The sequence below is a fragment of the Ahaetulla prasina genome, chromosome 4 (genome assembly GCF_028640845.1).
Source record: "Ahaetulla prasina isolate Xishuangbanna chromosome 4, ASM2864084v1, whole genome shotgun sequence".
Taxonomy (NCBI): Eukaryota; Metazoa; Chordata; class Lepidosauria; order Squamata; family Colubridae; genus Ahaetulla; species Ahaetulla prasina.
Window position 1 is genome coordinate 9210544 of NC_080542.1, and position 17866 is coordinate 9228409.

The following is a 17866-nucleotide window of genomic DNA, read 5'->3' on the forward strand; positions in this document are numbered from 1 at the left end:
GTGAGGTACAGGGAAAGGAATTGTCACGGGGCACTTCATTTTAAGTAGCTACTATGCTGTAGAAAGGCTTTTGAATGGGCTTATGATAGCAGAGAGAGAGAGAGAGAGAGGGAATTTTTTGTAAGTGGATTGTCTTCCAACTCCGTTATTCTGCTCACGGACTGCTATCTAACTAAAGTCAGCATCATGAATGTCAAGAAAACTATCACAACATTAGACCACAAATGTCCAACAGGTTGTACAGATTTGATCTCCCAACTGCACAATAAAGAGATGACCTTCTTAACCGTTAAAATGGAGAATCGGTTCTTAACCCTAAATGGAGAATCAGTTCCTAACCCAGTAGCATTAAATGACCCCCACAGAAGAGTTTATAACAAGTGTTGGGCATTGCATCAAGCTCTCCGTTTCATAAAGAAAATACATTTTACCCTGTAATTATCTCCTGTCTACCAAGTGTATCACTTCATTGTAATTGTAAACCATTTTTATTGGTCCACCATGTTTATTGGATTAATAATAAATCAGGAAAAGGCAGGTGACAGGGTTGTAAAACAGAAGGAATGTATGACAAAAGGAGAAAAGGGATAGGGAGAAGGAAGAGTAGATGTTGGGGTCAATCAGGAACATTTTCTGAAATCTTATTTTTGCTTGTTGGCCATGAGGGAGCAGAGGTGACTTCAGTACAGATCTGGAGGGGAGCTGGGGGTAGGAATAATAATACTAAGTTAGTATCCCAATACTAATTATTACCCAGTGAAATATTTCTAATTATAGTAATTGGCCCATCTCTCTCAGATGCTCGCGGTCTTTCAGAAGCAACTAAGAAATATCTGAAAACTTCTTTTTAATTTCTTGTGCTCAGAAAGCCACGTCCCCAATATGATGAAATACAATGGTGAAATCCAATTTTCTTTTTTACTCCCGGTTCTGTGGGCGTGGCTTAGTGGGCGTGGTGTGGCTTGGTGGATGTGACTTGGTGGGCACGGCAGGGGAAAGAAGATGAAAAATCTCCATTCCCACCCCACTCCAGGGGAAGGATACTACAAAGTCCCCATTCCCTCTCCACTCCAGGGGAAGGTTACTGCAAAATCCCCATTCCCTCCCCACTCCTGGGGGAAGGATATTGCAAGATCTCCATTCCCACTCCACTCTGGAGCCAGCCAGAGGTGGTATTTGCCAATTCTCCAAACTACTCAAAATTTCCGCTATCGGTTCTTCAGAACTTTTCAGAACCTGCTGGATTTCTCCCCTGAGGAAGTGGATGGGAAAAAAGATATGTTAACGCTACTCTTCCTGATCTTCTTTTCAAGCAAGCATGTTTATGGCTGTTGTGTCTGCGCCCCCCAAGCCGGGCCTCTTGACAGAAAGTGATTTGGAAAGTGAGAGGGAAGGGCCATCAGGACTTACCTCGGGAGTACCGGTTTCCCTGGCTCAGCTCCAGGAGCCAGAGGCAGGCCAGGTGGAAGAGATAATGAGGCCTTCGTCCCCTGACTCTTCCCCGCCCCAGGCCACGCCTTAGACCCTGCTGATAGCAATCAGGCTTGGTTGGACCCTAGGTTTCGTAGGCGGGAGAGGAGGGAACAACCAAAGTAGGGGTGGGGCAGGCCTAGGAAGTGCTGAGTCATGGAGCCACACCCCACAGGATATAAATGGCAGCCAGAGCTGCTGTGTCTCTTTGTAACAGGCAAATCCACTGATTAAGAGCTGAAGTTTGTTTCTAGGTGACTCACCAGCGTCGTGGAAGATAACGGAGGCTCTTGGCAGACGCTGGCTATTCTGCTGCCAGAGCTGATAGTGACGGCTAATTAAGCCAACATTCGGATGGAGGCAAAGGGGGACAGAACAATGGCATGGTAGTCAGTATTGGCTCCATTCTCTGATTTAGACAAGTACTCAGCAACTAAATAATTAATTCTTCAATGCAATGAAGGGTAAATTTTTATGATTTTATAGAGTCCTGGGCTATTTGATCCTCTTTTCATTTGGCAGCTTCATTGTGGCTTTCCAGGTCCATAATCCACCTGACAATTTTGATGAAGCCAAGGTTTAAAGCAATCCTTGTTCTCAATCTGCAGTCACCAAGATGGGCCAGGAATATTTGCAGTTGGTTGGCTGGTTTTATCACCATGCTCGGTAAATCGTTCTGTCAATCTCTGCTGTCTAAGCATTTCATTTTTCTGAAGTTAATGCAGTACATTATTTTATGGAATGTGAGCAGAATCCCTTATCTTGTACTGACACGGTCGCATTCATTGATTGATTGAGCCAGCAGTGTGCAGCAGCTGCTAAAAAAGCCAACACAGTTCTGGGCTGCATAAATAGAGGGATAGAATCAAGATCACATGAAGTCTTTATACCATTAATAATACTTCTACCCTTCAAGAAGCCCTCGACTTAATTTCCGATTGGTCTAAAACTTGGCAACTCCAAATCTCAACCAGCAAATGCTCAGTCTTACATATTGGAAAAAAGAACCCTAACATCAAGTACAAACTTGATGGACATTACCTAACTGATGACCCCCACCCTGTCAAAGATCTTGGAGTTCTCATATCAAATGACCTTAATGCCAAAGCCCACTGCAACTACATACCGAAAAAGGCCCTAAGAGTTTTAAACCTAATTTTACGCAGCTTCTTTTCCAAAAACTTTACACTACTAACTAGAGCATACAAAACATTTGCCAGACCTATTCTTGAATACAGCTCATCCGTCTGGAGCCCATACCACATCTCTGACATAAATACAATAGAAAGAGTCCAGAAATATTTTACTAGAAGAGTTCTTCACTCCTCCGAAAACAACAAAATACCCTATACCAACAAACTTGAAATCCTGGGATTAGAAAATTTACAATTCCATCGACTTCAACATGACCTGTGTTTAACACACAAAATCATCTATTGCAATATCCTTCCTATAAAAGACTACTTCAGCTTCAATCGCAATATTACCAGAGCAAAAAATAGATTCAAGCTAAAGGTCAACCGCTTCAAACTTGATTGCAGAAAATATGACTTCTGTAACAGAGTTGTTAATGCTTGGAACTCATTACCTGACTCCATAGGTTTTGAGTCTCTACTCAAAATCCCAAAAACTTCAACCAAAAACTGTCTACTATTGACCTCACCCCATTCCTGAGAGGACTATAAGGGGCGTGCATAAGAGCACAAAAGTGCCTACCGTTCCTGTCCTATTGTTCCCTTCATCATATCAAATTGATATAGTTGATGCATATTTTTTCTACATATATGTATATATTTTCTTCAAAATATATTGTTTTATCTATGATAATTGTTTGTGTATACTGTTGTGACAAAAAGAAATTTTAAAAAAGTGTTAATACTACTTTATAATGTCTTGGTGAGGCCACACATGGAATATTGTATTCAGTTTTGGTTGCCACGATGTAAAAAAGATGTTGAGACTCTAGAAAGAATGCAGAAAAGAGCAACAAAGAAGATTAGGGGACTGGAGGCTAAAACAAATGAAGAACGGTTGCAGAAATTCGGTATGTCTAGTTTGATAAAAAGAAGGACTAGGGAGACATGACAGCAGTGTTCCAATATCTCAGGGGTTGTCACAAAGAAGAGGGAGTCAAACTATTCTCCAAACCACCTGAGGGTAGAACAAGAAGCAATGGGTGGAAACTAATCAAGGAGAGAAGCAACCTAGCACTAAGGAGAAATTTCCTGACCGTTAGAACAATTAATCAGTGGAACAACTTGCCTGCAGAAGTTGTGAATGCTCCAACACTGGAAAATTTTAAGAAAATGTTGGATAACCATCTGTCTGAGATGGTGTAGGGTTTCCTGCCTGGGCAGGGGGTTGGACTAGAAGGCCTCCAAGGTCCCTTCTGTTGTTGTTGTTGTTGTTGTTGTTGTTGTTGTTGTTGTTGTTGTTGTTGTTGTTATTATTATTATTATTATTATTATTATTATTATTATTATTATTATTATTATTATTATTATTAAATTTATTTGCTATATATTAACCACTGTTCTCAATTTGCAGTCACAAAGATCTCAGGCACACACTTTTTCATACCTTGAAAGATGGATGGATGGATTAAATTCAAATTCTGTTTCCTAAATTTTCATTCCAGATCTTATAGCTGCATATGTAGTCCTTACTCTTTCTATTTGTTCTATCCAAGTAAAATTGTTCATAGGCTGGTCTAAAAGTAATTGGTCAAATTCTTTGCTGGTATCCAGAGTTTATGCATTTTTGTGGTCACTGTTAAGATATTCCTGATTGCTTCTGTACCATTCCATTCCATTTTATAATCTTGAAGAATACAAGAACCTGAGTAGAATATTCATTCATTCTTGCATTCATTCAATTTCTATAACCACCCTTCTCAGTCAATGACTTTAGGTGGCTCACAACTCAAAAAATATATAGCAACTGAAACATTTAAAAATAATATTAGAATAAAAAAGAAAACCACTAAGAAGCTAAATACCACTCACATATATCACGAAATCTCAGAACGGTAAAGTCTACAAACTTTAAATTTGGCATGTATATTCCTCTTGGCTAAGAAAGGATTATTATTATTTTTTGCTCGCTAAGAAAGGATTTTTCAAAATGACCATCAGATCATTAGTATTTCATATACAGTATTATATTCACAAGCACTGATGCTAAGGAGTTAGATGTTCTACTCCCCCACCTGACCTAAAAGGAACTCTGTCCCAACTGCCAGTTGCCTTATGCTCTGATGCTAAGGAGTTAGATGTTCTACTCCCCCTCCTGCCCTGAAAAGAACTCTGTCCCAACTGCCAGTTGCCTTATGCTCTGATGCTAAGGAGCTGGACATTCTACTCCCTCTCCCCACCTGTAAAAAACTCTGTTCCAACAGCCAGCTGGCTTATATTAACACACTCTGATGCTACCCCTTTGGTAAAATGGGTATGGCCTGCAGGCTGGAACATTCTACTCCCCCTCCCAGTCTGTTCCAACTGCCAGCTGCCTTATATTAACACACTCCGATGCTGCAGAGTTATTCTACATTCTACATTACGTTTCAGGCATTAAGTGTCAATTTATCACCCCTGATCACATAGTTTGGTAGTGAAGCACAGGCGTCCAGCTAGTAAATATATACAGCAGCCAAGATACCTGGCCAATTAGTAGTAAAACCAGGAATTGAAGCCCTTAACACATTAAACACTTCAGGCTCAGTAATATAGCTAGGTTTTTTAAGCAGTAGGCAAGACCCACAGGATTGGAGCCACTCTAATCTCTGAGGGGAGAGCAATGACCAGTGCAGAAAATTCCCATTTTCTAATCCCTACCAGCTGTATGGGTAAGATTGATGGATTCAATAATTTGAAAAATTAAAACAAGCCATTTCTTTATCAAACATCAGAAAATAATGTTCTATCCCTCCAACTTGCCTTGCCTTGCCTTGCCTTGCCTTGCCTCGCCTCGCCTCGCCTTGCCTTGCCTTGCCCTGCCCTGTCCTGTCCTGCCATGCCCTGCCCTGCCCTGTTTGTTTTGTCTTTAAGTAAGTCACTTTGGAGAGGCCCAAAGAAAGGAATGATTTGAGGTGAATATGTGATCAGAAATGACCGGCCTCATTAGCTTCAATTGTAGGAGATGAAAATTGCCTTGTCACTTTCCTTTGAGGGCTAATCCTCTGGAAACTCTACAGAGGAGACATGACAGAGAATTTATTAGAAGGGAAAAAATGTTTTTGCTTGGTTTCAGATTCACTTCCTCTCACAGTGCATCTTGTACAGTAATAAATTGCTGTGTCTTCTGGTTTGAGGCTGTTCATTTGCAGATACAACAGACTATTGGGATCATCTCTGGAAATAATGAAACGTCCCTTCACCTTATTTGGGTAGTAAGTGTTAGATGAGCCTTTATTGATGCGAGACACCCATTCCAGGCCTTTCCCTTGACCCTGTCTCACCCAGTTCATGTCATAGCTGCTGAAGGTGAATCCAGAGGCTTGGCAGGAGAGATGGAGGGACTCTCCAGGTCTTCTCACAGCTCCTCCAGACTCCTCCAACTTGATCAATTGCACGCCTGGAACAAACAATGGATGTAAAAGAAATGTTTCGGGATAATTCAAAGTTATGGTGATTTCATCCCTGCTAAAATCATCTGCTACAATGCCCTTCCTGTCAATGAGTACTTCAGCTTCAATTGCAACAATACAGGAGCACACAAGAGATTCAAACTTAAAGTGAACCGCTCCAATAAGTCAAATATGACTTCAGTAACAGAGTTGTTAATGCCTGGAATGCACTACCTGACTCCGTGGTCTCATCCCAAAACCTCAAAACTTTAACCTAAGACTTTCTACTGTAGACCTCACCCCACTCCTAAGAGGTCTGTAAGAGGCATGAGTAAGAGCACCAGCGTGCCTACCATCCCTGTCCTAATGTTCCCTTTAGTTGTATTCATTTTATGTATTCAATTCATGCTTATACTTATATATATTATTTAATATGTATTTGACAAAATAAATAAATAAATAGATAGATAGATTACCTTGGAAAAGGGATAAACAGAGAAGAAACCTAATCATTTTCTACCCTATTTTCCCTTTGCTGATACAAAGAAATCAGAGGTACAACATGCTAACTGGGGCAGGGAAACTATATGGCAAGGCTATAGAGGAAACTGCTAAAATATTTGCATATGCTACAGCATAAAAAAGCAGTTGACTCAGCGTTAACGAGAGGTATGCATTTTTCTAAACTTTATTTTGTTATAATGTTAAACAGGCCAAGGATGCTGGGAAACTGCTGCTTAATTATAGCAATAAATCCAAGGATTAAAGCAATCTCAAAAATGGGCCAGAAATACTTGCAGTGCAGTTGGCTGGTTCTATCACCATGCTCTGCAAGTCGTTCTGTCTATCTCAGCTCTCTAAGATTTGTATTTTTCTGAAGTTAATGCAGTAATTCTTTTATGGAATCCAAACAGAATCCCTTATCTTGGACTGATACGTCTGCATTGATTGAGCGATTAAATTTATATCAGTGGTGGGTGTCAATTTTTTTTACTACTGGTTCTGTGGGTGTGGCTTGGTGGGCGTGGCATGGCTTGGTGGGCGTGGCATGGCTTGGTGGGCGTGGCGTGGCTTCCCCAATCCAGGGGAAGGTTACTGCAAAATCCCCATTTCCTCCCAGTCAGCTGGGACCTGTGAGGCAGAGAATAGATGGAGGCAGGGCCAGTCAGAATTTTTACTACCGGTTCTCCAAACTACTCTAAATTTCCACTACCAGTAAAATGAGGACCCAGATTGTTGGAAGCAATAGGCTGACTCTGTAAACCGCTTAGAGAGCGACTGTAAAGCCCTGTGAAGTGGTACAGAAGTCTAAGTGTCATTTCCAGAATTTATACATTTTTGTGGTCACTGTTAAGATATTCCTGATTGCTTCTGTACCCTTCCATTCTAGAATCTTGAAGAATACAAGAACCTGACTAGAACATTCATTCATTCATTCATTCATTCATTCATTCATTCATTCATTCATTCATTCATTCGCATTTCATGACTTGATCTTCTAAAGATGGCTGAGCTGACCATTTTAATTTTCCTGGAAGAGAGAGAAGAGAGTGGAGGAGATAGTTGCCTTATTTCACATTATAAGCCTGAGCTACTTTTGCCTGGGAAGATATATTCAGGTTAGGGGATTTGAGTGTCCCTATCTTTAGATGACAATTCTATCGCTTGTCCTATGGCTCACCGGCTTGAATGAGTGGGAGAACTGATTGGCCTGTTACCATTTTTTGAATGCTACCCTTTGAAGATCAAGCAAAGGTTGCAGAGCACAGTTTTTCCTGGAACAGAAACAAGTTTTTGCTTGGTTTCAGATTCACTTCCTCTCACTGTGTCTCTTGCACAGTAATAAACTGCTGTGTCTTCTGGCTTGAGGTTGTTCATTTGCAGATACAACAAACTATTGGAATCATCCCTGGAGGTTGTGAAGCGTCCCTTGACTTTGTCTGAGTAGTAAATGCTAGTTGAGTGAATGCTTGCCACCCATTCCAGTCCTTTCCCTGGAGCCTGCCTAACCCAGCTCATCCAGTAGCTGCTGAAGGTGAATCCAGAGGCTTGGCAAGAGAGATGGAGGGACTCTCCAGGTCTTCTTATGTCCCCTCCAGACTCCTCCAATTTGATCAATTGCACACCTGGAACAAATAACGCATGTAAAAAAATTGTTTCGGGATAATTCAAAGTTATGGTGCATCATTTCTGCTGAACAAACCTAGATTACCTTGGAAAAGGGATAAACACAGAAGAAACTGAATCATTTTCTACCCTATTTTCCCTTTGCTGATAGAAAGAAATCAGAGGGAGGCACAACAGCTCATGCTAAATGGGGCAGGGAAACTATATGGCAAGGCTACAGAGGAAACTGCCAAATTATTTGCATATGCTACAAGATAAAAGGGCAGTTGAGCCAGCAATAATGAAACGTATGCATTTTTCTAAACTTTATTTTATTATGTCGTTAAAAAGGCCAAGGACGCAGGGAATCATAGAAATAAATCCAAGGATTAAAGCAATCCTTGTTCTCAATCTGCAGTCACCAGGATGGGTCAGAAATATTTACAGTGCAGTTGGCTGGTTTTATCACCTTGCCCTGCAAATCGTTCTGTCAATCTCAGCTCTCTACGCTTTTCATTTTTCTGAAGATAATGCAGTAAATTATTTTATGGAATCTCAGCGGAATCCCTTATCTTGTACTGACACATCTGCATTGATGACATTTATATGCTATCTATTAACCGCTGTTCTCAGTTTGCAGTCACAAAGATCTTGTGCAGACACGTTTTCATTTGTTGATGGATGGATAGATGGATGGATGAATGGATGGATTAAATTTAAATTCTGTCTCCTAATTTTTCATTCAGGAGTTTATAGCCACATCGGTAGTCTTTCCTCTTTCTATTTGTCCTATCCAAATAAAATTGTTCATAGGCTGGTGTAAGAGTGCTTGGTCAAATTCTTTGCTGGTGGTGCAGTCCTGGTCGCACAGTGGTAAGGATTCAATACTGCAAAGCTAACACACTGCTCACTCCAGGAGTTCAATTCTGAGTGGCTCAAGGTTGACTCAGCCTTCCATCCTTCTGAGGTTGGTAAAATGAGGACCCAGATTATTGCGGGCAGTAGGCTGAATCTGTAAATCACTTAGAGAGGGCTGTAAAGCCCTGTGAAGTAGTATATAAGTCTAAGTGCCATTTCCAGAGTTTATACATTTTTGTGGTCACTGTTAAGATATTCCTGATTGCTTCTGTACCATTCCATTCCATAATCTTGAAAAATACAAGAACCTGACTAGAACATTCATTCATTCATTCATTCATTCAATTTCTATAGCCATCCTTCTCAATGACGTTAGGTGCTCACAACTCAAAAAAATATACAGTAAGTAGAGCATTTAAAAATAATACTACAAGACAAGATAAAAAACATCCAAAATAAATATATACAACAGCCACTGGTTAATTTTTCTCACTGTTCTCCTTAGTTCTAAGTTGCTTCTCTCCTTGATTAGTCTCCATCCGTTGCTTCTTCTCTTGCCCTCAGGAGCTTTGGAGAATAGCTTGACCCCCTTCTTTGTGGCAGCCCCTGAGATACTGGGACACTATCATGTCTCCCTTAGTCCTTCTTTTCACTAGACTAGGAATACAATTTCTTCAACCCGTTAAAGACCTTGGAGTTTTCATGTCAAATGATCTAAGTGCCAAAGCCCACTGCAATTACATAGCAAAAAAAGCTCTAAGAGTTGTAAACCTAATGTTGCGTAGTTTCTTTTCCAAAAACACCACACTGTTAACCAGAGCATATAAAGCATTTGCTAGACCAATTCTAGAATACAGCTCGCCTGTTTGGAACCCTCACCACATCTCTGACATCAATACAATTGAACGTGTCCAGAAATATTTTATAAGAAGAGTTCTCAATTCCTCTGAAAACAATAGAATACCCTATCCCACCAGACTTGAAATCCTAGGCTTAGAAAACTTGGAACTCCGTCGCCTTCGACAAGACCTAAGCTTAACTCCTAGAATCATCTATTGTAATGTCCTTCCGGTTAAAGACTACTTCAGCTTTAATTGCAATAATACTAGAGCAACTAATAGATTTAAACTTAATGTCAACCGCTTTAATCTAGATTGCAGAAAATATGACTTCTGTAACAGAATCATCAGTGCTTGGAACACTTTACCTGACTCTGTGGTCTCTTCCCATAATCCTAAAAGCTTTATCCAAAAACTTTCTACTATTGACCTCACCCCATTCCTAAGAGGACCATAAGGGGCGTGCATAAGCGCACAAACGTGCCTACCGTTCCTGTCCTATTGTTTTTCTTTTCTTCTTTCTATATATATGCTTATACCTCCTTATATTTACCCATATATGTTTATATACTATATAATCTTTTGTATGATTCCTACATATATTTTGTAACAAAATAAATAAATAAAATAAAATAAAATAAACCATTCTTCATATGTTTTAACCTCCATACGTTTTAACCTTAAGCATCCTTGTTGTTCTTTGCACTCTTTCCAGAGTCCCAACATCTTTTTTATATGGTGGTGACCAAAACTTGCATCGCTCACGAGGAAGGAAAGGGCCACGATTCTCTTCACAAGGAATACCTGGGGATGGAGTTTAAAGGAGTGGGAATTGGGAGGAGCGTTTGTCAGGAACAAACACTGAATTCATCTAGTGTTCAGAGTTGGTGTTACTCAGAGTTGGCGTGGTCTTACTAAGACTTTGTAAAACTGTATTAATACTTCACACGATCTTGATAGGATTGAACGGATGGCATCATGGTTTATATCTATACGACAAAATCGTTCAGCTTCGGGACGGATTGGATCAAAATTGGGTAGATCCAGGCGAGGGTTCTGAGGCCCGTCTTGTTGAGGTGGTTTGGGATGACTTTGATCCTGTGACTCCCGAGGACATGGACAGGTTGCTGGGTAGGCTGAACGCCACCACATGTTTACTGGATCCGTGCCCCTCCTGGTTAGTACTGGCTACTCAGGAGGTGACACGAGGCTGGCTCCAGGGGATTACAAATGCTTCTTTGCGGGAGGGGGTCTTTCCCGCGGCCTTGAAAGAGGCGGTGGTGAAACCCCTCCTCAAGAAGCCTTCCCTGGACCCAGCTGTTTTAGGGAACTACCGGCCAGTCTCCAATCTTCGCTTTACGGCGAAGGTTGTAGAGAGTGTGGTGGCGTGTCAGCTACCCCAGTACCTGGATGAAGCTGTCTATCTAAACCCGTTCCAGTCCGGCTTCCGGCCCGGATACTGTATGGAGACAGCTTTGGTCGCACTGGTGGATGATCTCTGGAGGGCCAGGGATAGGGGTTACTCCTCTGCCCTGGTCCTATTAGACCTCTCAGCGGCTTTTGATACCATCGACCATGGTATCCTGCTGCGCCGGTTGGAGGGGTTGGGAGTGGGAGGCACCGTTTATCGGTGGTTCTCCTCCTACCTCTCTGATCGGACGCAGACGGTGTTGACAGGGGGGCAAAGATCGACTCCAAGGTGCCTCATGTGTGGGGTGCCGCAGGGGTCGATTCTCTCACCCCTCCTGTTCAACATCTATATGAAGCCGCTGGGTGAGATCATCAGTGGCTTTGGGGTGAGATACCAACTGTACGCTGATGACACCCAGCTGTACTTTTCCACCCCGGGCCACCCCAGTGAAGCTGTCGAAGTGCTGTCCCGGTGTCTGGAAGCCGTACGGGTCTGGATGGGGAGGAACAGGCTCAAACTTAATCCCTCCAAGACGGAGTGGCTGTGGATGCCGGCACCTCGGTACAGTCAGCTGCAGATGCGGCTGTCTGTCGGGGGTGAATCATTGGCCCCAATGGAGAAGGTACGCAACTTGGGCGTGCTCCTGGATGGTCGGTTGTCCTTTGAAGACCATTTGGCAACCGTCTCCAGGAGAGCATTTTATCAGGTTCGCCTGATCCGCCAGCTGCGTCCCTTCCTGGACCGGGATGCCTTATGCACAGTCACTCATGCTCTCGTTACCTCTCGCCTGGACTACTGCAATGCTCTCTACATGGGGCTCTCCTTGAAGAGCACCCGGAGACTTCAGCTAGTTCAGAACGCGGCTGCGCGGGTTATCGAGGGAGCGTCTTGGAGCTCCCACATAACACCTATCCTGCGCAGACTGTACTGGCTACCTGTTGTTTTCTGGGTGCGCTTCAAGGTATTGGTTACCACCTTTAAAGCGCTCCATGGCTTAGGACCGGGCTATCTACGGGACCGCCTACTGCCGGCTTCTATCTCCCATCGTCCGGTACGCTCCCACAGAGAGGGACTCCTCAGGGTGCCGTCAGCCAAACAGTGTCGACTGGCGGCCCCCAGGGGGAGGGCCTTCTCTGTGGAAGCTCCGACCCTGTGGAACGAACTTCCCCTCGGACTTCGACAATTACCTGACCTTAGGACCTTTCGCCGCGAACTTAAAACTTATTTATTTCGTATGGCTGGACTAGCCTGATTTTTATTTTTATTGGATGGGTTTTTAAAATTTTGTTATTTTATGGGTGAGTACGTTTTTTAACATTTTTGAATTTTGGCACATTGGGCATTTGAATTAGTTTTTTAAGGGATGTTTTTAATTACTGTGTGTATTTATATTTTATCTGCCTGTTCACCGCCCTGAGTCCTTCGGGAGAAGGGCGGTATACAAATTAAAATATTATTATTATTATTATTATTATTATTATTATTATTATTATTATTATTATTATTATTATTATTATTATTATTATTATAATATCTTCCACCTAATTTCTTTGAAATCTTAAATTTGCTGAGATGGAAGCATGTGCTAGAAAGGGGAACTATTTCCACTCATTGTCACAAATCAACAGAAACTGGCCTGCCTATAAATGATATCGACATGGATGAAAGAACAGCAGCTGTTGATTTCTAAAAAAAATATGGTTTTTTTTGTTTGATTCATCTGATTTGGCTTCAAATATTTTCTGGTTGCTCTTTAATTCTTTCAACAGTTATTTACTGCCCCCTTTAGAGTCACTTTTCAAAATTTGACACCGTCAAGATTTTTTGCTTGATCTGTTTCATTGTGTTCCTGGCACAGTAATAATACAAATACTAATACTAATACTAATACTAATACTAATACTAACGCTAACAACAACAACAACAACAACAACAACAACAACAACAGAGTTGGAAGGGACCTTGGAGGTCTTCTAGTCCAACCCCCTGCCCAGGCAGGAAACCCTACACAATTTCAGACAAATGGCTATCCAACATTTTCTTAAAATGCTTTGGAGCATTTACAATTTCTGTAGGCAAGTTGTTCCACTGATTAATTGTTCTAACTGTCAGGAAATTTCTTCTTAGTTCTAGGTTGCTTCTCTCCTTGATTCGTTTCCGCCCATTGCTTCTTGTCCTGCCCTCAGGTGCTTTGGAGAATAGCTTGACTCCCTCTTCTTTGGGGCAGCCCCTGAGATCTTGGAACACTGCTATCATGTCTCCCCTAGTCCTTCTTTTCATTAAACTAGACATACCCAGTTCCTGCAACCGTTCTTCGTATGTTTTAGCCTCCAGTCCCCTAATCATCTTTGTTGCTCTTCTCTGCACTCTTTCTAGAATCTCAACATCTTTTTTACATCGTGGCGACCAAAACTGAATGCAGTATTCCGAGTGTGGTCTTACCAAGGCATTATAAAGTGTATCAACACTTCACATGATCTTGATTTTATCCCTCTGTTTATGCAGCCCAGAACTGTGTTGGTTTTTTTAGCAGCTGCTGCACACTGCTGGCTCATATCCAAATGGTTGTCCACTAGGACTCCAAGATCCCTCTCACAGGTACTACTATTGAGCAAGGTACCACATATACGGTACCTGTGCATTTTGTTTTTTTGGCCTAAATGTAGAACCTTACTTTTTTCACTGTTGAATTTCATTTTGTTAGATAGCGCCCAATGTTCAAGTCTGTCAAGTGTCAGGCCTGGAATCCATACTAGGCCGTAGGTTTCCAGACGCTGCCACATTTCTCCCCTGAGGGGAAGAAGGGGGGTTGAGGGGTATGGTAACATTCTTCAAGTGGTCAAGGTCGGATTGTGTTCGCATCTGCAGAAGGAGTGGCAAGAAGAGGTTTCGAATAAAGTGGAAGAACGTTGGACCATGTGACTGGCAAAGGGGTTAGGGGGGTGGGACTCTTGAGGAATTGCATAACTGGGAAAAGAATCCGGAAGTTTCAGTTTTGGAATTTCACTCATCGTGTGCCAGTTTCCTTATGCTAGTAAAGAATTTTGAAAGACAATGGCTTCAGAGTTTTTTCTTTTGTGCAGAAGAGGTTTTTCTGGAACCCTGTCATCAAGATCTTTCTGTATAAGTGGCTGTATCTTTTTTCCTTTAAACCACGGGTGTCAAACTGGGTCTCTTCACAGGGCAGATCAGTATTTTATCCGCAAAGGGAAAATCGGACAGGAAATAAATTGGTTTCTTCTTTGTTTATCCCTCTTCCAAGGTAATCTAGGTTTGTTCGGCAGGAATGATGCACAATAACATTGAATTAATATGAATTTGAATTAATATTAATAAATCTGTTTTCTCTGTTTGATTCATCTGATTTGGCTTGAAACGTTTTCTGGTCACTCTCTAATTCATTCAATGGTTATTTACTGCCCCCTTTAGAGTCATTTCCCCCCCCCCAAAATTTGACACCGCCAACCTTTTTTGATTGCTTCCTGTGAGATGAGAACCTTTGAGAATTTACATGGGAAATGAAAGTGATTCAGGGTTTGCATAAATCAGTGTGTGTAATACTAATACATTAGTTTTGAAAAGTTGAAGAATCCTGGCATGCCCCAGTTGGAGTCTGAATCTGAGGAGGAAGATGAACAGCTGCCAGGGAGCTGGAGAGTGGTTCCGTTGGCTGTGGAGGAAACTGGGGAAGGGCAAAGTCAGGCTGGGCAGAGCAGGGGAGAGGTAGAACAAGGGAGAGGGAGTTCAGAAGAGGACCAAGGCCCACCCCGTCCTCATCCTAGGGCGCGCAGGGAAGAATGCAGAAGAGAGCAATGTGGGTTGCGTGACTTATAAGAAAGGAAAGGGCCCTGATTCCCTTTATAAGGCACACCTGGGGATGGAGTTTAAAAAAGAGGGAGTTGGGAGGGGTGTTTCTCAGGAACAAAACACTGAATTCATCTAGTGTTCAGAGTTGTGGCCTGCATTCCTGGCATTCCCCCTGACCTTTGTAATTATTGCCATGCTTCTGTGTGCTTATCTTACCTTGCTGGAATTACTGCCATGATTCCTCGCTTCTTGAACTCATTATCTTCCCCTGCTGAAATGATTGATTGCAGTCATTCTGCTTACAGCATTTGGACTGAAGTATCTGCAGCCTGAGGCTGCTGCAGGGTCGTGGGAGAGGCACAATGAAATAGTAAGCTTGATCCTTACACATCTGGATCTCATTGCTTGTTTCTGAAAGGTAGTCCTCAGTTGGCAAATACAATCGTCCATCACTAAGCTGGAGGAAATATGAGAGTTGAAGTCCACCCATCTTAAAATTGCGGAGTTTGAGATCTGAACGGCCCCTATGTTCATCTGGTACATTTCATGACTTGACTTTCTAAAGATGGCTGAGCTGACAAATTTTAATTTTCCTGGAAAGTATATTTGTTGAGAAGAGAGTTGCCTTATACACACACACACACACACACACACACATTCTGAATTGCTCCTAGAGGCATGAAGCTGAAGCCTGAAGATGACGAATGAGACTTCGTCGAAACGTCACCAAGACACTTCTAATTTTACGCGGGAGAAAACCTGAATAACCAAAAACCTACATATACATATATACATATATATATGTAGGTCTTTGGTTATTCGGGTTTTCTCCCACGTACAATCTATCACTCTGTTTATGCAGCCCAGAACTGTGTTGGCTTTTTTAGCAGCAGCTGCACACTGCTGGCTCATATATGTAGGTCTTTGGTTATTCGGGTTTTCTCCCGCATAAAATTGGAAGTGTCTTGGCGACGTTTTGATGAAGTCTCATTCGTCATCTTCAGGCTTCAGCTTCTGGGAGCACGAAGCTGAAGCCCGAAGATGACGAATGAGACTTCGTCGAAACGTCGCCAAGACACTTCCAATTTTACGTGGGAGAAAACCCGAATAACCAAAGACCTACATACAAACACCCGCGAAAACCTCAGAAAACAAATATATATATATGTGTGTGTGTGTGTGTGTGTGTGTGTGTGTATGTGTGTATATGAATGGGAGAAGTGATTAGCCTATTACAATTTTCCTAATGCTACCCTTTGAAGATGAAACAAAGGTTGCAAAGCACAGAGATTCCTGGAACAGAAACAAAGTTTTTCCTTGGTTTCAGATTCACTTCCTCTCACTGTGTCTCGTGCACAGTAATACAGTGCTGTGTCTTCTGGCTTGAGGTTGTTCATTTGCAAATACAACAGATTATTGGAATCGTCTCTGGAGATGATGAAGCGTCCCTTCACGTTAATTGGGTAGTGAGTATTAGTTGAGCCTGTACTTATGGTCGCCACCCATTCCAGTCGTTTCCCTGGAGCCTGTTTCACCCAGCTCATGGCATAGTTGCTGAAAGTGAATCCAGAAGCTTGGCAGGAGAGATGGAGGGACTCTCCAGGTTTTCTCGTAGCTCCTCCAGACTCCTCCAATCTGACCAATTGCACGCCTGGAACAAATAATGCATGTAAAAAAATTGTTTCAGGATAATTCAAAGTTATTGTCTGTCATTCCTGCTGATCAAACCTAGATTACCTTGGAAAAGGGATAAAGAGAGAAGAAACTGAATCATTTTCTAACCTATTTTCCCTCTGCTGAAACAAGGAAATCGAAGACACCACAGCTCATGCTAACTGGGCAGGGAAACTATATGGCAAGGCTATAGTGGAAACTGCCCAAATATTTGCATATGCTACAGGATAAAAGAGCAGTTGACCCAGCAGATAACAAAACATATGCATTTTTCTAAACTTTCTTTTATTATGTTGTTAAATAAGCCAAGGAGGCAAGGAAACAGCTCTTTAATTATAGAAATCAATCCAAGGATTAAAGCAATCACAAAGATGGGCCAAAAATACTTGCAGTACGATTGGCTGGTTTTATCACCAGGCTCTGCAAATCGTTCCGTCAATCTCAGCTCTCAGTCTCAGTTTTTCTGAAGTTAATGCAGTAAATTATTTTATGGAATCTGAACAGAATCCCTTATCTTGTTCTGACACGTCTGCATTGATTAAATTTATATCAAGAATCAAGATCACGTGAAGTGTTAATACCACTTTATAATGCCTTGGTAAGGTCACACTTGGAATATAGTATTCAGTTTTGGTCGCCACGATGTAAAAAAGATGTTGAGACTCTAGAAAGAGTGCAGAGAAGAGTAACAACAAAGATGATTAGGGGATTGGAGGCTAAAACATATGAAGAACAGTTGCAAGAACTCGGTATGCCTAGTTTAATGAAAAGAAGGACTAGGGGAGACATGATGGCAGTGTTCCAATATCTCAGGGGTTGCCACAAAGATGAGGGAGTCAAACTATTCTCCAATGCACCTGAGGGTAGAACAAGAAGCAACGGGTGGAAACTAATCAAGGAGAAGCAACCTAGAACTAAGGAGAAATTTCCTGACAGTTAGAACAATTAATCAGTGGAACAACTTGCCTGCAGAAGTTGTAAATGCTCCAACACTGAACATTTTTAAGAAAATGTTGGATAGCCATTTGTCTGAAATGGTGTAGGGTTTCCTGCTGGGCAGGGGGTTGGACTAGAAGACCTCCAAGGTCTGATATTATTATTATTATTATTATTATTATTATTATTATTATTATTATT